Here is a 22,773-nt window from a genome sequence, read left to right as displayed (position 1 = left end):
AGCTGAACCACATATTTCCGGGATTACACGCGGTCAACTTATAGAAACGACTTCTATGTCTGAGCGCATGGCTTGTAAGATTTATCAGTCAGATGCCTTCATTGCTTTACCAGGAGGTTTTGGAACACTTGAAGAAATCTTTTGTATAATCTCCTAGGCCAAGAGTAATCTCCATACCAAACCCATTGGACTTTTAAATGTTAACCATTTTTTCGATGGGTTACTCTCTTTTCTTGATCAGGCTGTGGACCAACAGTTCATTTCTCGTTCAGCAAGAAAGATTCTCATTTCTGCATCCACCATTGATAAGCTGCTAGAGAAATTACATGCTTATGTTCCACAGTACGATCCTCATGAGCCTCGGATAGACTGGTCTAAGGCAATTAGTAACAAGCGCCAAAGGGGTCCGATTAATTTAGATTTATCACTGTGAGAAATGCTCTTTATTAAGATGGCTGAGTAAGGAGTACTTTTTGTACTCTTGAGACGCATCTAGTTATTGTACAACTCGCAGAATTTTTCTTGATTGTGTTCTTTAAAAAAAAAAAAAAAAAAAAACAAAACAAAACTGTGGAATGTTGTTAGCAAAGTCTTTGATAAGATGGCTGAGTAAGGAGTACTTTTTGTACTCTTGAGACGCATTTTGCTTATCTTATGACTTGCATGAAATTTTTATTTTGGTGTGAAAATATAAATATATATATATGGTGTGTTCATTTGTTGTTTAAGTTTTAGCAGTTCACAGCAAATCTATGGACTTGTGGAGTTACAGGTATTCCTAACAACCCTGATTTATTACTGCAATTCAAGTTGGGGGGTGTAAGGTCTAGTCATGAATCATCTGGTTTATATTTAACTGTGAGTTTGTAATTACTAGTTTGTAGTCTTGTGGGAATTGATTATCTTTATCTGCTCTTATAAAAAAAAAAAAATTATTATGTGTTTTAAATAATGCTATTCCTAAAGCTTTAAAGTTATGCACTGATAGCCGGTTAAGTTTGCAATACGAAACATGAATGCATTGATTTCTCATTTGAAAACGTTTATGCATGAGAATAAGTAATTTACATTCATCAGGGATTCAAAATTTAGAAATTGGTTATCGGTCATAAAGTCAAAGGTAACAGTAATTAGCTGATTAGTACATTGAATGATCCCTCAACAGAAGTGAAGACTATTACCCAAGCAAGTGTTTGAGCCTAATAACCGTTAATTCTGAGTGAAATAACACTTACTCTAAATATGCTCTCTTGTTTATCTTATCTTTTCAATGGCTTCAAAATATCAATTCGCTTTGAATGTCTAGTATGATAGCGGATGAATTTGACTGGTTTCAAACTATGAATTAGATGACTGAGAAGCATGATAGGGGGATCAATTTCTTTCATTTTGAGCCTATTTTTTTTCTTTAAATCAACCTCTTGTTAGCCCATTTGAGCCATTTGTAGTACAACTTCTTTCGTTACCCTCGTTTAACCCATAACCATATGAATTTTATCCAACTTGGTGTGATTTTGGGAATTAGTCTGTTTATCTATTTTCATATTTAAAAAGAAAAAGAAAAAAAAAGAGAAAAAAAAAAGAAGAAAAAAAAAGTGAAAAAAAAGAGGCAAATTCTCTTAGCTATTCAGCATAACTGTTTCAAAATGAATGCTAAAAAAAAAAAAAATCCCGACACACCCTTTGCACACTCTACATTTTCTTTGACAACCCGTATTAACCTTATAGCCCCATTACAACCCAGTCTGGTCCCTGTTGATGCTATAAATCATGTGATCTCAGAATTCAAGTTTGGAGTAGGGAATCATGTTTAAATTCAGAAGTTACTCATCTAGAGCATTATTCCAATCATGAAGCTATGTCAATTTCCTTGTTCTTTCATGAAAATACGTTCCTTGTATTTGGGATGACACCGAGTTTTGAACTTGTTCTGCATTTACTCTTATAACGGTGCACCCCCTTGTGTGTACACCTGAGGAATCCTTTTTATTGGAGAGAAAATCCATAGTGAGATTTGAAGTCAAAACTTTGAGGGAGTAAGTCTGTGTGTTGGTTATCCTAATTTCTATTCCTGAGATTGTATGACCTTTAACCAAAAATCTGATTTAGAATGCTAAATTATTTATTTAATTTTATGCATTTCGGTTTCGAATTTGAAATTTTTACATTCATACAGTTATTGTGAATAAAGTTTGGCAGGTGTATAATCTAATTGCTAAGGGACTAGCAATGTTTAAGTTGGGGGGTATGATTAGTGGTTAATTTTGTAAAAATTTTGTTATAATTATACCCTTCTTTCGATCTTAAATATGGTTTAAATTAGATATTAATATATATTTTATGGTTATATGTAAATTTAAATTGAAAGATGAATGAAATGAAGTTCTAAAGTAAATAATAATAATATATAAAATTATATATAATACATATATATCATTATATGCATGCATGTAATATATATATAATATAATCTAATATATATATGTGCCATGTGTAATACATATATATAATATATAATTTATTAATAACATTAAATTATTTTTATTTTTTTTTAGGCATGAAGAATTCAAGCCCATGAAGACTTAAAGTCCATGAAGAATTCAAGTCCATGAAGAAATCAAACCCATGGAGAAATCAAGTCCATGAAGAATTCAAATTCATGAAGAAATCAAACCCATGAAAAATTAAAGTCCATGAAGAATTCAAGCCCATGAAGAATTAAGGCCCAATTTGAGCAACCCATGGAAGATATTATTTGGAGAAGGCCCAAGGATTATTTTTAATCCTAATGAAGATTAAAAATCAATTTATAGAAATCTATTTTTATTTTTTATGTGAGAGCTTTATTAGGTGTGTTTTTTAGCTAAAATCCATTTAACTATTAGGTGGATATTATAGCTAAAATTCATTTAACTTTATGAATGCTTTATTAGGTATGTATTTTAGCTAAAATCCATTTAATATTAGGTGTGTATTATAGCTAAAATCCATTTAACTTTAAGTGTGTGAGTGCCCATTAGATATAATTATGTCTAATTGAATAATTGAAATTGTGTGGTTTGTATTGCATCTTGTGGCCTATAAATAGCTCACTTGATTGCATTTGTAAGTGTGATTATTATTCTTGAATAAAAGTTTAGTTGTTTCCTTATAATTCTCTCTTTGAGAATTGTTCTTGTTCTTTCTCATTTTCTTTAGTACTTTCTCTTATAATCTTACTTTTTTCTTTCTTCTTTTAAATTCTTATGTCATTTATTATTACTTTATTATTCACCGCCTAAATGACCGGTTAATTTGTGCCTTTAAATTTTTGCAATTTTAATTCTTGTCATTTAATTATTCACCGCCTAAATGGTCGGTTAGTTTATGCTTTTAAATTTCTTGTCATTTTAATTCTTGTTATTTAATTATTCACCGCCTAAATGGCCGGTTAGTTTATGCTTTTAAATTTCTTGTCATTTAAATTCTGTTATTTAAATTACGTCATTTAAATTTCTGTCAATTAACTTTCAAATAAAAATGAGTAGTTAAATCTAATCTTGGGTTAAGGCAAGGACAGTGTCCAATGCCAATGATTCCCAAAGAAAGCTGCGCTTTAAATAAGTAACATTAATTTAAATTTCAGTATGAGTGTGTATTAATTATTAAAAAATCACTAGGTTTGGATTGGAGCGTAAGCCTAACTTAGAGCTTTCATGCCATGTATGAGAGTTACTAGAACTGGAAACGCTATCATACCCAAACCCGGATGATTAATTTAGTTGTTTTGTATATTAATTGTAATTGAATTTATGGTAGTTGCTTAAATTAGAATCCCGCATATCATGTATGGGGATTGCTTAACCTAGAACTATCATCATCTCTAATTGCATTTAATAACAAACCCTCATATCTGAAATTAAATTAATGTTGCTAATCTTATATGCTAAAATTTGGGAATCAACGGGTTGGTACTGAAATTGTCTTAACTCAAGCACTATCCAAATTCATATTTTTACGTTTAATGTTTATTTCAATTTTTGCCTTACTTTATTTTCTAGTATCTGTTGTCTAAAAACAAAACCATAAAAAATCTTGTTGTCAATTTGTCTAAATGCGTGTGCGTGTGTGTGACATTCTTTTTCTTTTGCCATAAATAAATCTCTCAGTGGACGACCTGGATTCATCCAGAAAATATAAATATAAATTTGGACTACAACTGCACTCGTACACTGGCGAGTATAAACCTCTCACTAAAATAAAAAAAATATAAAAGTTTTATTATGATTTGTTTTTATTGTGTTTTAATTGCAGGGTGAGAGTGCAGTCAGTAGCCTCCTCTCAAGTTCTTTCATTTCTTGTCTATCAACCTGAGTTACATTATTATTATGAGAAGAGGATGGTCGATCGCATGGCTGATGATGCATGGAAATAGATGGTGCATCTTCATTAGACTCTTTTCCTCCATCTTCATTCAAGCTGTTATCCACTCTGGAATCTTCTACATCATCAAGAGGGGTCATTCCCTGCCAAAATTCTTCGTCAGCTTCTTTCAATGTAGGAACTAATGTGCGATTTACCTTGACCTTCCTCATTGTAATTTCATATTCCAAAAACCTGTTAACTTTTTCTCCCTCTTGCATAGGCTGCTCAAATTCCCACCCCAACATTCTTGGAATTCTATCACCTTCTAGTTTGTGAGCAAACTCCTCCCCAAGACCGGGAATTGCTTCCAATGCCCAAATCTGTAGAAAGGAAAACATTTCTTACAGTTTACAAGTTATACAAGAAAAGAATTTCTTACAGTTTACAAGTTATACAAGGAAAACATTATACAAGAAAAGAATTTTGAAAACCATTACCATGATTGCAAATGGAAATCCATGAAAGTTGTATGGATATCGATCATTTTTTCCACATTGCTTCAACTTTTTCCCCAAATCACTTTTGAATATCGCAATTGTATATTTATACGATCTCTTTCCCCAGGCGTAGTTGTTGAATCGATTTAGATCATCAACCAAATAAAACCACCACAAGTTCAAATTTGTATTCTCTTCCGTGGCCAACAAAACAAATGCCAAAATTAAAAGAAGGCCCAGCTTGAACTTGTCGGGCTGATCACTACATTCTTGGAACGCACTCAACAATTGTTTTCTCGTTATTTTTCCTTTATTCTTCTTGAAGTGATTCTGCAAAAGATGGCATTGTAGGCCTAAGCTCTCATCCTCAAATTCCAATTCTCCAGCTTTAAGGCCTGTAACTAAAGTGAACTCTTCGAGCCCAAATCTTGCAAGCTGGTTCCCAAATTTGAACCATACTTCATTCTGTTTGGAGGTCTTGACCGACCTAAGAATCAACTGGTGAACCATTTGCAGAGCTATTTTCGTGTTTGCAACATTTAATAAGTGTCCAAAGCATGATTTTGTAAAAAGGTCTTTGTGTTCGGCATCTAAACTGTAATACACATCATGAATTATTTGTATCCTACATCGGTTGCTTATTTTGCCACGTACCCTGTCTTTAACATCAACTACATACTCCATCTTTATGTTCTGCAGAACACAAAAAAATAAATAAATAAATACATCAATTTTAGGTCTTAAAAGCAGTTAATATGTATAGTTGACGAATCATATATAGTTAACTCACAAGTGAATAAGCTAATCTTGTGGATTTATTAGATAAAAGTTGGTCTAAATTTATTTCCTTAGAAGTAAGTTCTAATTTTACTGACAAATTAATAAAAAAATAGAATAGTTCCATACCAAAGTGCAAGTGAATCCTAATTACAAAAATAGAATAATGACAGATGATGCACATGTGTTCTTCATATGAACTGCATCCTTAGAAGTAAGTTGCACTTTTATTTTAGTTAACAGTGCTATGCAGTTCATAGGTAACAACCAATTGTGCATAATTTCCAAGTTTTGGGTAGGTGTCTGCATTTTTACCCATGCATTTCTTTTTACTGTTTGTTTGTAAAATAAATCTATGATCTATAATATCCTTTCATAAGTCAATAGGGTTGAGTGAAGATCATTGCATTACTAGATTGACTTGCAATAAAATTTTGCTAGGTTTTCATCTACTTAATATGTGTGATGGTAGGGTACCCTAATAAAGTAAACTCTCATCGGCAATCTTAGCCATCAGTTATGCGTTATTATCATTGCTGTCAAAAATTTTTAATAAAGAAACCCTCTAAAAGGAAAATTTTATAAGATGCCTACAAGGCCAGCTATGTTATATGGAACATCATTTTGAGCAGTAAAGCATCCATATGTGCAAAATATAAACGTAATAGAGAAGAAGATGTTACGATAGGGGTGTAGCAATACAAGAAAAGATAAAACTAAAAATAAGGTCATTCATTTATAACAAGGTTGGAGTAGCTCTTATTGACATGCTCTTTTACCCATTTGTGAAGAATAATGCAGATTGCCTGTTTTCAAGTGAGGGTAGATAAAATTATGGTGAATTCTGCATTGCTGTAGTTCAAGAAAAGTTTGGATTGCTTTGGTGAAACTCTCCTATCAAGTATGAACATGTAACTAACAACATATCAAGAATCTCACAATGTGGAAAGTATGAAAATGTAAAGTTGCTGATCCTGTTATCTCACCATCTATTCTCTCATTATAGTTCTATTAGTTCTAATTAGTTTTGAAAAAGACCATCTCTGATTACAAAAGAAACAAAAACACAAAAGCAAAACAACTAATCAACATTAATTGTAACATTAGTTTTATACGGTTAGAGTCTTAATTGTAACATTACATTCCCTATTAAATATATATTAATTGAAAATTTTAAGGGTACATATATCATATTTCAAGAAAGAGTAAAAAATCATAATAACCACAAAATTTTTCAAACAGAAAATAATGGTTCAAGTTTAGTAGACAAAAGTATAAGTAGTAGTTTGAGCTATACATATAAGACAGTGGCTTCCATCTCCGAGAAATTGCTCCAATGAACATGAAAACTAAATATTCAATAATATTCTACTGGTAAGCTAATTGAATCAATGTTCTTAACTGTAAACTTAAATATTTAATAGGACTTCGGAGATGCACGAAAACGAGTGAAACAACGTCAAAAAATCAAAGATGCACGAAAGCAAATCGTTAAAAGAGAACAGGGAGACGTCGGAGCATTTCCAAACAAAAAACTAAAGTAACATTTACCTGAAGAAGGGCGAGAATAGAGAGACGCCGCTGCTGGGGGGACGCCGGAGGTCCGACGTCGGTGGTGATGCTGGTGAGGACGCCGGTGCTATTGCTGGGGAGCGGGAGAGTGAGTGAGAGAGAGAGACCCAGATGGAGGGAAGGGGGGCGGTAATATTTGGCTGCCTGGGGGGGTAAAATTTTGAGCGGTAATATTTCCCTGCCCTGCCCTCCGTCATCCTTAAGTCTAAAAATAACAAGGGTGACCATCACCCTTGTTTTTGAGGGTGAAGAAAATCGCACTCCAAGGGTGTGGTAGGACATGATAAAATAATATTTAGCCACGATAATACTGATTTATTTATTTTTAATTTTATCTCCATTACTATTTAATCACATACGTATATTACTTTATGTTTTTTTTATTTGAGATGTGGGGAGTACTTTCGGAGAGACTCGAGAGTCGAGAGACGGATTTCACAGGAGATTTAGAGAATTTGGAGAGAAAGCTGGGGATCCTGAGCGACAAATAAGGCGATAGTGCCGAGTTCAAGATATGATTCAATGTAAGTAAATTGTTCATCGTTCTTAATTTACGCTTTCAACGGAGGATTTGTTTACTGGATCGTTTAGGTTCCTGAATTTCTAATTCTAAGTTTTGAGCCTTAAACTAGGGTTTTCATTGTCGTTTGATTGTTTTGCTGCAAGTTCTGCGACTTAAAGTGGGGTTTTCATTGTTATTCAATTGTTCTGCTGCGAGTTTTGGGACAAACTAGGGTTTTGGTTGCCATTCGATTATTCTGCTTCAAGTTTTGAGTCTTAAACTAGGGTTTTCATTGTCATTCTATTCTTCTGCTGCAACTTTGGAGCCTTAAACTAGGGTTTTCATTCTCGTTCTGTTGTCGCAATAGAGATAACACAGTTTTCATGGCGCTTCCGTGCTTCGACTTTTAGGGATCACAATGAATCACTGCGTGACCGAGTTTGATGTCGACGAACATTATTCTATTCCAACTTCTTCATCCATTTAACTTCTGCAGCCTTCATTGTGCACGCTCTCCTTATCTATTATGCACAGGTTTGCTTGCTTCCTTTTGCCCGAGCACGCTCTCTTCATTTCTTTTTGCTGCACACATGTTGCACTTGATGGAAAAACTCTTATGTGCTTCCGAGGTAATACATTGCATGTTGCAGCGTGTTCACTTGTAAATACCATGGCGGCATGTGATTGGCTTGGGGAACAATGATGTGGTGTCTACTAGACACAAAATACCTTCTCCACTTGATGACCGCTTTGCAAAGAGATTTCTTTTATCAATAATATTATTTTTTTAAATTATGATTTAAGCCTCAAAATCAAATTATTTACAAATCTAGCATCCAATAACACACCTTAGATGCCAGCACCATTTGACGATGGTCAGGATTTTCTAGTTTAACCAACAAGTTTAGTCCTCACACAGACCACTTGGTTGAATGGTGTGTAACGAGTTTCCTTATAATTTGGTGTATGTAACGAGTTTCCTTATAATTTGGTGTATGTTGATTGGGTTTTAGGGTGTGGAACCCCACACACTGGGTTCACTGTTCACCTATGTTAACAGTCGAAGTGATGTTGTATGAGTATTATTACTCCCACGGGATCATGGGATAATGTGACGTTTCGCTATTAATATAGATTATCAATCCTAATTAAATTATCAATTTGAAAAACATTACTCATGTAATTAACTCTTTTACTATTTTATTAGATTTACCTGTAGTTAATACAATTAAAGCTTATATATCTAAAAACAGACTAAATTAATTATTAATCAGCTTAGAACGTTCAAATTTATAAGTACTTAGTTAATTAAGGATAGAATTGAAAAGTAAAAAATTAAATATCCTTCCACTTGATAAATTTTACACAATTTTAAGACAAAGAAAGTAGAAATTTGAACCATCTTTTTAGGATGATGGGCTAACTTTTTTAGAGGACTTTGAAAGTTGTTCAGTCCCCCCCCCCCCCCCCCCCCCCCCTAAATTTTGCAGTTAGATATAATTTTTACTATTAATAATAGTAAACATTATTAATAGCTTTTTTTTTCAATGAGAATAAATTTTTAAAAGAAATATACTTGTTTTTTCTTGGTATTCTTATATAATTTTTTTGTGAGTAATTTATAGTAATTCATTTAATGCCTTTTCTGTAGTTTTTTTATTCCAAGAATTTGATGTCATTGCTAAATTCTCAGTGAAATTTTGTATTGCCAATAAACCAATGAAATTTCCACAATTTATATAACCATGTTGCAAAAAATGCCAAAATATGTTTTAGGAGTGAAATTCTGAGAACTCAACTTTAGCTCAGTAAACTTACATATACTGTAGAAAAATAAATCATTCAGGTTGGGCTCTGCTTTGCGCACCTTATTTCACTATTTAAGGCTGTACCAAGACATTGGCCTTTTAAGGTGGGTTATATTACCTTCTTGCTGTTTGTTACTATGTTCAGTTGCTTATCCCTTATTGTGTTATTGGATGTGGGTAGGCAGTAGACCTGGCAGATTAATGTGTGTTGTACAGAAGATTGATATATGATAGACATTTGCTGAAACATGTGATCTTTACACATTGCCATGCATGCTATAATCCCTGCATTAAAATCACCAAAAGGACCACATCAACCCATTGATCATCAAGTTTCTTGGGGATCTTTATATATATATATATATATATATATTTCTTTGGAGTTCAAAGGTCTGATTCATTCAGGTTTGGCTGGCTCAACTTGAATGTCATTCTTGATGTGGGTTGTCAAACTTCCTATATATACTTTCAGCGATGGTCTGTCAGTTAACCAATGTATTGGTATGGTAGTCCTTAATGTGGTTCTTCTCTTGTGCACGACTAGCATTGCATCTCTTGCAAAGGCATTGAGATAGGATAAATGAGAAATGAGGGCTTTGCAGGAAGCCAAGAGTACTTGTACGCTGGAACAAGGTTGGCACGTTGTTCTTGTTTTATTTAGGTGATACTTGTGACCTGTGAGCATGTGTGGAAGGAATATTGTCCTTGAGTCTGTAAACGAGCTAAGCTTTTGATACGGTCACCAATCAAGACCCGAGCCAAGGCCGATCCAACCACACCAGAACAATATCATTGGAATAGTAGCGACAGAACAATATTTTAATACTTCATATGTTTTAGAATTCTACTTGATTTAGGATTCTATTTCATGTTTTTACTTGATTTATGATTTTACTTCATGTTGGTTTAGGATTTTATTTTTATTAGGATTTTAGTTGGATTTTGTTTATAAATATTAGATGGATTTGGATTAGCCAAATATTATAAATATGCCTAGGATCTAGAGTTTGTAATCAAGTTTTTCTCAATCAAATTTCAGCAACTTATTTGAGTTTCTTAGCAAAACAATCTTGTTTTTGCGTCTTCTTGAAAGTCAAGTTTCGGCCATTGAAGTTTATTCTTTCAAAGGTTTATTTTGGTATGTTTTATTCACACTCGCGCTACACACTGCGTCAGGTGGTATTAGAGCAGTTCATCAACCAATCAGATGGCCAATCTTGAAGGTAACGTTAGCAACCAGCCTCGTGACGGTGATCGGGGGTTGCCTGCGATTTGGAGAGCAATCGAAGAATAACGGGAAATAACTCGAACAATGGAGCAGCAATTGGAGCGAATCCGCAACCAATTGGGCGTTTTACAACGAGTTAAGGATAATTGAAACCGGACTAATGGCATGAATCAAGCCGGCTATGTTAAACTGGGAAGACCAGTCATTAATCCTAGAAGACCAATGATGGATAATAGCGACGGTGAGGATGATCTTGGTCGTATGATAGCCAACCCTAGTGGTAAAGGGGTTAGGAGGAATGCGCAACAACACAACCATTGGGGAAACGATGAGTATAAACTAAAGAATGGATTTTCGGTGAGTTTGTAGCTTGATCTCAAACATTATGTTGTCCCAGTAATCTCCACGTTTGCAAACTCAAGTCTAGTTTATGCTGCTAACATGACAAAAACTCCAAGGTTGTTGACTCATACTGGGGTATTTTCTAGTCCCGAGGGATCAGGCATTGCTTCGCTATCCAAGGATGATGGTATTTCTTTTGATCGATGTGTGACTGTAAAGGAGATGGAGCCCATGGTAGCAAATCCTTCTACAGTTTATTCAAGCTCTGGCATGGTTGAATCAAAGGCAATAGGAACATATTCACTTTTGCGATTGCAAAAGCAAGATAATCACAGGGGTCTCTATGTGGAAAGGGGTGTTGGATCTCCCATGCTAGTTAACTCGGGTAGTGCAACTGCTTTCAGTATTAATCTGAAATTAGATTCTAAAACTAAGAATACTGTAGTAGCTACTGCTATAGCTGATCGAGTGTCACCAAAGGAGGATTCAAGCATCAATATTTTAAGTGATGTAGAGACTACTGAAAGTCATGGAATAAGCCTCTATTTGAAACAGTTGCAAAATAATACTTTTCTAGGCAAGAAAAATCTACGGATGAATTCGAAAAATGTTGAGGAATTAAAATCAAGAAAACTGATGAGAAGATAAGGAGATGTGATAAGGTCTACCAGATTAGAGAAGCGTTCAAGATGGAATGTTCAACGTCCTCAATCTAACAGTAATAATACAATGGAGGCAGAGGGCAACAAACATGGTGATGATTGGACCCATGCCAACGCAGATATGGCTAAGAAGGGGAGGAATGTCTTTGCTCATGTTTCCTTAGCAAAAAAGTTCAAGCGGTTTAGGAAGATGTCAAGCAAAGGTTGCACAAACAAGAAATACAAGGCGATAGCTGACAAGCATAGGAAGCACAAGGTATTTGAGATTGGAGATGAAGTCATGATATTCTTGAAGAATGAACGGATTCCAGCAGAACAACAGAACAAGCTCAAGCCAAAGTATGATCCTTACAAGATTACAAAGGAGACCAATGATAATGCTTATATTGTGGATTTACCTAATCATATGGGTATTTCTAAACATTCAATGTGCTAATCTCTCTTTGTATTTGCCGAACATGGATTTGTCCTACTCGAGTGGAGGTGAATGATGTGGTCACCAATCAAGACCCGACTCAAGGCCGACCCGACCATACCGGAACAATATCACTGGAATAATAGCGACGTAACAATATTTTAATATTTCATATGTTTTAGGATTCTACTTCATGTTTCTACTTGATTTAAGATTCTACTTCATGTTGGATTAGGATTTTATTTTTATTAGGATTTTAGTTAGATTTTGTTTACAAATATTAGATGGATTTGGATTAACCAAATATTATAAATATGTCTAGGATCTAGAGTTTGTAATCAAGTTTTTCTCAATCAAATTTTAGCAACCTATTTGGGTTTCTTAGCAAAACAGTCTTGTTTTTGCGTCTTCTTGAAAGCCGAGATTTGGCCATTGAAGTTTATTCTTTCAAGGGTTTATTTTGGTGTGTTTTCTTCACACCTGCGCTACACGCTGCGTCAGCTTTTGCTAGGCTCAAGCTGAGATTTGAGGCTTGAGTTCCGCTCGTTAAGAATTTTGTTAGGCTTAGACTCGGCTCATTTAGCCTTTTTATGAGCTCTAAATGTAAAACTTGTTTAAATTATTATGTTTTAATATATATTTTAAACTAGTAGAACATATAAAATTAGAGTAATGCTATTCATCTAGACTGGAGATGAATTTATCTTCAGTCTAGATGACACATTTTCATTGGGCACTGAAAATGTGCAAGTGTCAATATTTATTATGCACATTTTATGCACATTTTCATTGTCCAATGAAAATGTGCCACCTAAACTGGATATAGATCTCCAGTCTAGATGAATAGCATTATTCATAAAATTAGTATATTTAAGTATATATGTAAATTTTGAATAATATAAATAGTATGACAGAAAAATAAAATTATAAAAAAACACACATTATTTCAAATTATCATGGTTCAATACCCTACCTTTTCCTCTCTCATATCTTGAAGAAGGCAGGTGCAAAACATTTCTTTAGTGGCAGTAGTAGTCATGGCTCCAGATTCTTCTAAAATATCAAGACATTCTTTGAATACAATATTGGCAAAAGGACGCTGGCTCAAATGATTGTTTCATTTTTAACAACTTTCATCCTTCACGACCCTACATAAATAGGAACAATGAACCAGACTTCTGTTGACTGAATGCTTAGGATTCAAGAAGTTAGTGCAGGGTTCATCTCTGCTGAAAAGTGCGACATCTCTCACAGATCTGCTTTTTGAGTAACATTGCAAGTCTTAACATTGTATGGCGAACAAGTTCCCTGCCCAAACCAAGCTTATGAAATTGCACTTGTCCTAGATACGGTAGTTTCTCTCTTCATGCTACAGGATTCTTGCATCCCTTTAAGTCTAGTGAACGGGTGGCATTTCTTTCAATATGCCTAATATTTTGATTGTATAGCATAGTTTATTCACCCTGAGAACCCTCTGCTCATGTATTAATTGTGAGGCAAAATAGATTGAAATTAATTTTTGCAGATGAGCAAGATACCACTGATAAGGACTAGTAAAGTTTCATATTTGGGACTGGTTGCTCTCCTGGTCCCAGGCAAGTTTGTTGCAGTTTCCAAACTGACTAGTTGTTTGGAATCTGTACAGGTTAAAGGAACCTACACAATATGATGAAGTATTGCCACGTGGATTATTGAACCCAAATAAGATGCAGCAGATGGTCTAGATGAAGAGTGAACCGGCCAGAGCTGCTCATTTGGGTTCAATAGTCCCTACAGCAGCACTTCATATGCTGCCTGTTCCTTTAACCAGTCAAGATTTCAAGCAACTAGTCGGGTTAGAAACTGCAATAACCTTAAAGTACCAATGCCACAGCATAAACTTAGTAATAAAAGTAGGATGCTAAGACATTAGGTTTTCAACTTTTCTGGTTTATGCCCCGCAAACAACAATTATTTATTTAGCTAGATCCCTTCCCACCAAAGGGTCCATTGTTTCCACATTCTGTTAAATCGTCTAGTTTTAGTGACTGTCTAGCGTCTATATAGTTCAGTTTTCCAAATTCTCTGTGCGCCAGAGGTTGATAACTGATATAAGGCACATCATAGAAAGGCTCTTTGCCTGCTCAGTTTGTGGCCTAAGAAGAATAGAACACCGACGCAACACTAGTAGTCACAGCGAGGTAGCTAATATTGTCACATGGCTGGACTAGAATTATTTCTCAATAGAATTAATTCCCCTTGCTCTTGGTTCTAAATGCCCCTTACCTGGTCCCAACGTCAGATTTATTTATTTTTTCTCTTTGCTCGGTGATTTATGTATTATATATTTACAAAGCTTCAAGTAACTGTTGCACCATGCCAGCGCAAAAACACGGATGCGTGCGCCAGAATAATGTTTGAGAAAGAGCATCCTATGATATGTCGTTAATGATGTCTGGGCCGCAACAACAATGGCGAGGGGATGAAATATCTGGTCGCGCTCTCTCTGAGTGTGCAGATGTGGTGGGTCTTGTGTTATTATATATATATTATACATGTTTAGAGCAGCAATGAATGGTGATCAGGTGGATGAACAACTAACCCTGCAGGAAAAAATTTTCGAAGGTGTGGTGGCATGGGTTTCTTCTTTGCTCCAAATTTGTACTTTCATTTGATTTATCGCTTTATATAAAATGCTATCTATCATAAAAGAAAAGCTAGGCCTCAATTGCTTAAAGTCATGAAAGAAACCAAGATAAACTTACGGTAAAGAATGTTTTCTTTCTAATGGTGTGAACAGAGGCCAAATTTTTATGTCTTATCTTTCTTGCTTTTGCCAAATTTTTTGTTTCATCTTTTCGGACATTTATCAAAGTGGCCCAAACTACTTTTGTCCTACTTCGTGGAAGATCCTAGATAAAGCCTAAAATTTACTAGGGGGTTTCATGACTTCGGCCTTAAATAAAGCCTAGATTTCAAAAATGATATCCCTTACTAATGAGTTCATATTATGCTTAATTTCAATAATTTTACAGTAGATTTAAGCCAAAAATCGTACGCCTGAAATTGCAATGATTATTGGTCTACAATTTTGCCGAAACCAAATTCAAGTAGGCCAAAAAATAGACCAAATAGTTAAGTGGGCTTCATTAGGCCCAATTTTTATTTGTCCAAGTTTCGCTCCCATTATGGGCTCGTGAGTTGGGTTTTAATTGTGCCAGATTTCATATTCTGGGCGTACCTTTAGATAATATAAAAAATCTTGGGCCTCAGTTGGGGCCAAATGTCATTATGGGCCTACATTCAACCCAATAACAAAATATTGGGCTTTAAATTTCATACTCTATTACTACATTAAACCAAATCACAAAATGTGGGGCTTCAGTTTTGGCCCGAAATTAATGATGTGGGCCTACGTTCGGCCCAATAACAATAATCTTGGGCTTCAGCATGGACCTATATTTCATATTGTGGACTAAAATTGGGCCCGATAACAAAAATTATGGGCTTCCGTCAGGCCCAAATATCATATTCTGGGCCAAACTTCAGCCCAATACCAAAAATCTTGGGCTTAAGTATGGGCCTAAATTTCATATTGAGGGCCAAAATTGGGCCCAATAACAAAAAACTTGGGCTTCAACTGGGCCCAAACGTCATATTCTGGGCCTACATTTGGCCCAATACCAAATCTTGGGCTTCAGTTTAACCTGCCTTAATGCGGACCAAATTTAAAAAACTTGGGCTTCAGTTTTGACAAAACTTCATAATCTAGTCCTGCACGGCCCAACATTAACAAATATTGGGCTTCAGTTCGGCATAACTTTCATTCGTATAGGCGCAGGTTCAACCCAAATTTCATATTATGTGCCTGCATTCATACTAAATTCCAATAATCTTCCCGTTTAACCCTACTTCCAGCAATAGGGGCCTGTGTCCCAAATTTGAAAAATCTTGGGTTTCAGTTTGGTCCGCTTATTACGGTCTGACATTACATTAGTATCGGCTGGTTTCCTGTCAAAACTTATTATTCTTGGGACTACAATCAGACCAAACTGTATATCGATAGGCCTCGTACTGTCCCAAATTTTTAACTGTTGGGTATACATCCAGCCCAATTACTGATCCGTCTGGGCTTATATTGGCCGACATTTCTCTCAATAGGCCGCATATGCAGTCAAAATTCAGCACCTCAAATACCTAAAGACGTGAGTTTGCAAAAGTATTAAAAAGTATTTATTTAATTAATCCTTTGAGTTTCTAAAAGTAGTAATAATTTTTAAAATAATTTTTACAAGTAGTAATAAATTTATATATATAATCAATTTTATACAATTAATAAATTTTACGGACTATGGTGATAAGGTGTTATTTTTTACTGGCCTAGCCTTCAACTTTTTAGGTAAACTAAGTCTACAAGATAATCACGTAAGTATACAAAAAAAAGAAAAGAAAAGAAAAGTCTAACCACGGATTTCTCACAAAGCAGGACACTGTTTGTCTAGCAATCCAGCACCTTACAATCAATATATCTTCTTATCAAGAGATCCTGTTGTGAAGATTCTGAAAAGTTATTGGCAATTGTAAGTGATGCCTTGTCAGTGAATATTAACACAACTTCTATTAACGAGTTCCTGCAGAATAGTTGCCGTTAAAAACACTATCATCTTCCACTTGACAAATCTCTCCCTCTCGCGCGCATGCATACACAGACCCTAGAGATGTCAAAGCCAGGTGCCGGGTCCGCCAAATGGAAGCATAAATGCACACCACAAGCATAAAATTCAAAAACTTATTCTTGCTTAAGCATAAATGTACAAATTGCTGCAGGGGTGATAATATTTCTACTTAGACTCCCAATGATTTTCTAGTCACAAAGAGTAACTTTACTATTATTAATGAGACTCCAACCCATGTGATGAAAAAGCTAAACACAATTAATATGGCAGACCGTCAAACTAACATGTAAAAAAAAAATGCTTGGGGAACATTGGAATCAAAATATGTGTGTTTGATAGCATAGAAAATATATAAAAAAAGTCACATCCAAAGAATTAAATTTCATCTTTGGTGTTTGACACACTGTATTTTCCATAAAATTGAATTCCATGGTACAATCATTAAAGCATATTTTTGCCTCTTTTCCATAAAAAATTCCATCTATGGAGAGATAGATGATTTTTGTTTTCTATGTAAGTTGGAAAATGCTTTCCTTTCCAACTAAATGCTATCAAACATACCATAAGATTGTGTTTAATAGCATGAAAAAAATACATAGAAAATGTCACATCCAAATAATTGAATTCCATCTTTGGTGTTTCACACACTATATTTTCCATGAAATTAAATTCTATGATATAATCAATTAAGCATGTTTTTGTCTCTTTTTCATGAAAAAATCCATCTAGAGGGAAGATGGTTTTTGTTTTACATGCAAGTTGGAAAATGCTTTCTTTTCTAACTAAATGCTATCAAACACACCCTAATGTCAGCAAAAATCTCTAGGTGGCCAGATTTACTAGAGGAAGGCAAAAGGCCTGAGAAATCTTACTGATGCAACATGCAGTAAAAAGAGTGAGATGTTTCAACAGTTGGTCAAGGAAACAGATGGGTTACCATCACTGATACATCATGCATGTCAACTTGTGCAATACTCATGGAAATAGTATGGATATCCACCCTGGGAAATCTTACAGACATCTATGCATATGAAAACTTCCCAAGTTCTAAGCCAAAAGTGGTAAAGCGGATCACATATCAATGTCAATCTACAATTAAGACAGTTACCTTTTAGCTACAACAGTTTTTACAAGCTCAAATGTTGGTCTTGCCAATGACCCAATATAAAGCCTTGCATAATCCATGCAGAATCCAAAAAAAGTAATGCACAACCAATCTAAATCAAGATGGTTTGTGAGGCGAGTCGAGTAAAAGAGGCAGAGGACCAAGAAAAACATGTATTTTGTGAAAAATGTTTTTCAATTTTATATCTCCAGCTTTCAACAAAATCAAAATGGTTTGTGAGGCGAATCCTTCCACCATTACTGGGGATGCCCAGCAATGGTTCCAACATCGCTGGGCTTGCCCAGCTAACCCAAGAGAGAAAGAGGAGAGTGTGGGTGCTTTCCATGGCCGGAAGAGAGGAGAGAAAGAAATGGGAGAGAGAGTAAAGGTATTTTCAGTATTTTGGAAAAATTAACCGTGATTAACTAATGATGGGCAAAGTGTGACATACTTTCAAAATTTAAGGGAAGTTGCAATAATATTTGAAAACACAGGGTCACCGTGTTTTATTTCACCTAACCTCAAAGGTGGATGTATTATCCCTTCAATTATTTATTTCACATTATTATATTTGAATATTGTGATGAGAATTTTAGAACTGAAGTTAAAGCTTGGTAAGAAAATTATTTAATCATAAAGTTTACCCAAACAAAATTTTTTTACACGTGATCTTCGGAACAGACCAAAGGACAACAGTGAGCTCAAAAGAGAATCCAGAGGTTCAGTTGTCATTCATGCATACTAAATCAAAATCCAATAGAAAGAGATATCAAAGAGTGGTGTATGCTCACTACTGCTTGAGAGAGGAGGGACACTTACCTGGATTGTGTTTGCTCGCATTAAACTTTCTTCATCCATTTTACAATATGCTTCTCTCTTTCAGCCTCTCTTCCTCCTTGGATATAAGCTCTGCAGCTCTGACCCATGCTTGACGTTGATGGAAGAGAGAGAGTCTCAATTCACTCCCTTCTTGACATCGGTGGAGCTTCTTCATGTCAGCTAACAGTTGCAGTTCTAGATTTTCTTTTGAGCATTGGGGCCGATTCCTGAAGATAGAAAAAAGACATATTTGGTCAGCCACCAGTAGGCAAAAAAGAAGATAGGGCGCATTGGTAGTATAGTTCTTTGCTCACTCCCGCTGCTGATTCACTCTTTGACAAAACACAGCCAAAAATGATATTTCTCATCATCTAATCTGACCAAATTATTTTCTGTAGTCCCAGTAACTCCTCGATGCTTCCACTTCGCATACCACCAGTCAGTAGCCCTTCCTAATCGGCCTTATAGAAGATAAGTCAATGGATAGAAATGAACGGAAATCTAAAATTTATGTAGCAGACCCCACAAAGTGGGATAAAGGCTTGATATGTTGTTATAGAAAAGGAAAAAAGAGAGCTTGGTTTTACAATAATGTTGCATTCTTGGCAAATCAAGGATGAACAACAAATCAGTTAAAACAATAAGGGCCTGTTTGATTGGGCATATTTTCTATGGAAAATAGCCATTTTCCATGTAAATTCCCATTTTGGTGGTGTTTGATAGACCATATTTTCTAAGTAATTCAAATTTCTACTTTTGCTCACGTGATGCCCAATTCTAACTTTTGCTGGAAAACCAATTCTTGGGGGAGGGGAGGGGGGTGGAAAAGAAATTCCAAGCATTTGGAGAAGGAGAAGAAGAAGAAATAGCAGCGGCGGAGCGAAAGCACGAAGAAGAAGAAGAGGGGAAGCGCGGTCGACAGTCGCGAGGAGGAGGGGAAGCGTGGCCAGCGATCGCGATGAGGAGGGGAAGTGTGGCCGTCGGTCACGAGGAGGAGGGGAAGCGCGGTCGGCGGTCGGGCATGGCAGCCACGACCAGTGATGGCAGCCACGACCAGTGATGGCAGCGATGGATTGAGAGAGAGAGAGGGCGAGGACGGTGAAAGCATTCTGAAGCATCAGAAGTGCTCTGTTCGACGTCGCCAGGCTCTCGGCCTCGCGCTGCTCCGCTGGAACTTGCTCGGTTGAAGACGATGCTCCCATCATCGCCTCTTCCCTCTTCTCGACTCTTCTCTTATGTATGTATGTATATTTGTGTATATACATACACACACAAAGCTGGGTGTGTGTGTGTATGTATATTTGTGTATATATATATTTGATTTTTTGAATATTTTGTATAGTATATTTGGTTTTTTGAATATTTGTGTATATATATTTGGTTTTTTGAATATTTTGTACAGTATATTTGATTTATTTTTAGGTAATTTCTAGGTAGAAAATTAAACTAATCAAATGCTTTCAATTGATATTTTCTCTATAATTTAATTCTTGGTAATTTAATTCCCTAAAATTCATTTTCTTTCTACCCAAATTCCACCCTTGCAATCAAATGCACCCTAAATCTAATTTCAACTGTGTTAAGGAAGAATACCATGTAACACAAAAATCTACAGCACAGCAGAATGGAGTGGTGTTATATAAAGCACAACACAATGAGTTATATCCAGAACTTTGGACACAAGTAAACTTTCTGTTGAACCATAACCATAAGGTTGCATCAATAAATACATGAGACTTCGTATGATATCTTTAAGTTGACGAGGGAAACTAAAGATGCATGGAAATAAAGCAACAACATGCACTAGCTGGTGCTGGAATGAGTGTGCTTTCTTTGTAGTTACCCATGATAGTCCCGTAAAAGTAACAAAACAGAGGGAAGAAACTAATGAAGCCTCCTATGTTTTGAAAAAAGCAATAGATGCCAAAGTAGAATCAATCTTGTATAACTAATCCCAAAATGTAGGGCGTTTTTTAAGCATTCCCACAGAATGCCTACTGATAGTTGAATTTCTCCATGTGGCACCTACTAATCAAACTATAAATTCTTACCTAACCATATGAAAGGAGAAAACAAAAAAACAGAAAAAGGACGAGAAGAAAAATTCACATACTGATAAGCAAATCGCCCGAACAGACCGCAATCTGCGTTAATTTCAGAAAGATTTAGCATATCCGAACTACTGAAAAGGAAATGCCATTTGGTTTTTGATTTTTCCTGTGGTGAGAAAATTACGATTTTAAACAATTAAGCTAGGGCTTGTTTTTGAAATGGTATTTTCTTATGATAGGCTTAAGGCCCTAACCCTAGCTTAATTGTTCAAGAGACTTTAATTTCCTCACTACGGACAAAGTAACAAACCAAACAAGAAGAATTGAACCTTATTGTGAATCAAAATCGCGCAACCACGCTCCAGCTGATCCTTGTCGACGAACGAGAAAATCCACTCCGGACCACAGAAGACGATACAATGGCGTGATTCTCATGGATCAGCTCCTCAAGATTGCCGACACTCGTCTACGAGCCTCGCAGATCGTCGACCTCGGAACAATTCTCCCCAGTATTCTCCTCTTAGGGCTTGTATCGCTCCTGATCGACCACTAACTCTTCTTCCATGAGGAGGTAGTCCTTGATACGCTCCAGTTTCAACAGTCTCAGTTTGCACTTCGCCAATGGCGTCACCATTGGAAGCTATCGCCGCCGCTTCCAGCCAACTCGAGCCGGCAGAGCCGCCGGTTCAATTTTCTTCTCCTTCTTGTCGCCTTCATTCTTCCGGTTTCCGCCGGTGCCTTGCCGGTTCAGACCGCCGGGCCTTCCCTGACGCATGATTTGCCCTCGATTCCGAGAGGAGAAAGGTCGACACGTAAACTAGGTTTCGAATTTTTCGTTTCATTCTCATCAAGAAAGTAAGTCGGCGTTCTGTTACAGATGGCGATACGGCCCAAATATCGGGTCTTAATGGGCAAGCAAGACGAAGCAATACTGGGTCCTTAATGGGCCAGTTCCAACATCTTCGGCCCAAATCCCTTGGGGGCCCATTTGAGTATCGGCTCGATAGTTACAAAGCTAGGTCTCTCTCTCTCTCCAGCATTGAACGAATTACTTTCCATAATTTAAAATCTTGTATTCCCACACAATTAATATGTATTTCAGTATCTGAATTAAAAAAGTTGAGTCCTATTTAGAATCAAGCTAACTTCAGAGCACAGACAAGTCTTTCGGAACAAATCTCTTAGCACAAACATAAATGAATGTACAAGAATAGAGAAACCTATCTTTCTGAATCAAAATATTGATGAGAAATTAACAAATCCTTAGGTTTAGGAGAGCTGAGAGATCATCTAATCTCTCTTCTTTTGACTTCCTTTATTTATTAAGAAGTTTATTTTTAGTTCAGTCTCCAATATAGAAAATGCCATGCAGCCAAATAGGGTTGAATGTTAGCCTTTGTTTGTCACACGACCTATGATAGCTTCAACTAATAGTAGTGTTATTACTTTACATTCTAAAATTATATTAAAAAAATTAAAATAAAATTTTATATAAAAATAATTTTTTATATACTAAACCATACAAATAAAAAAATCAATCACTTGACTTTTTCTTCTTAATTGTTTACTCTTGTGTTTCTAAACTCTATGCCCTTATGGTTAACTGGGGCTTATTTTGATCTTTTTTTATGGTTAAATATTATAGCCTATGTACTTCAACGATACTGGATTAATTATTTCTTTCATTTGCTAGAGCCAAGAAGTGGTAATTGTTCTGTATGAGAGCAAACTGAACGCCATCAAACAGACCCGACAACAGGGGCATCTCATTTTACCTATATAATGCAGGAAGCATCATGCCTCAAGATGTTGACGATCACCCCTAACCATCTTAAAAATGAACTGACCTGCTCCCTGCTATTGCTAAAGATGTGATGCCATATATTATATATATATATATATATGTGGATAACGATCTATGGTCCAAGTCAGAATGGGAAATTCATCCCTATTGGACCCAGATTGTCCAAGTCAGACCAGGGATCATGGTCCTATA

At 35.7% G+C, this 22,773-nt stretch overlaps 1 long non-coding RNA gene across 3 annotated transcripts; it reads left to right on the top strand.

Annotated features, from left to right (window-relative positions):
- Positions 1–7,562: 7,562 nt before the first annotated feature.
- Positions 7,563–14,863, top strand: LOC127786694 (uncharacterized). 3 transcript variants are annotated; one of them, XR_008020042.1, is made up of 3 exons: positions 7,563–7,714; positions 8,103–8,226; positions 14,510–14,863. It is a non-coding gene; the product is annotated as an uncharacterized LOC127786694 (long non-coding RNA). The 3 variants fall into 3 exon arrangements; XR_008020043.1 differs by lacking the exon at positions 14,510–14,863 and adding an exon at positions 10,045–10,664; XR_008020044.1 differs by lacking the exon at positions 14,510–14,863 and adding an exon at positions 8,343–9,164.
- Positions 14,864–22,773: the final 7,910 nt, after the last annotated feature.

This window comes from Diospyros lotus, chromosome 12, assembly GCF_014633365.1.
Source record: "Diospyros lotus cultivar Yz01 chromosome 12, ASM1463336v1, whole genome shotgun sequence".
Classification (NCBI taxonomy): Eukaryota; Viridiplantae; Streptophyta; class Magnoliopsida; order Ericales; family Ebenaceae; genus Diospyros; species Diospyros lotus.
This window is presented reverse-complemented; position numbering and strand designations above follow the sequence as displayed.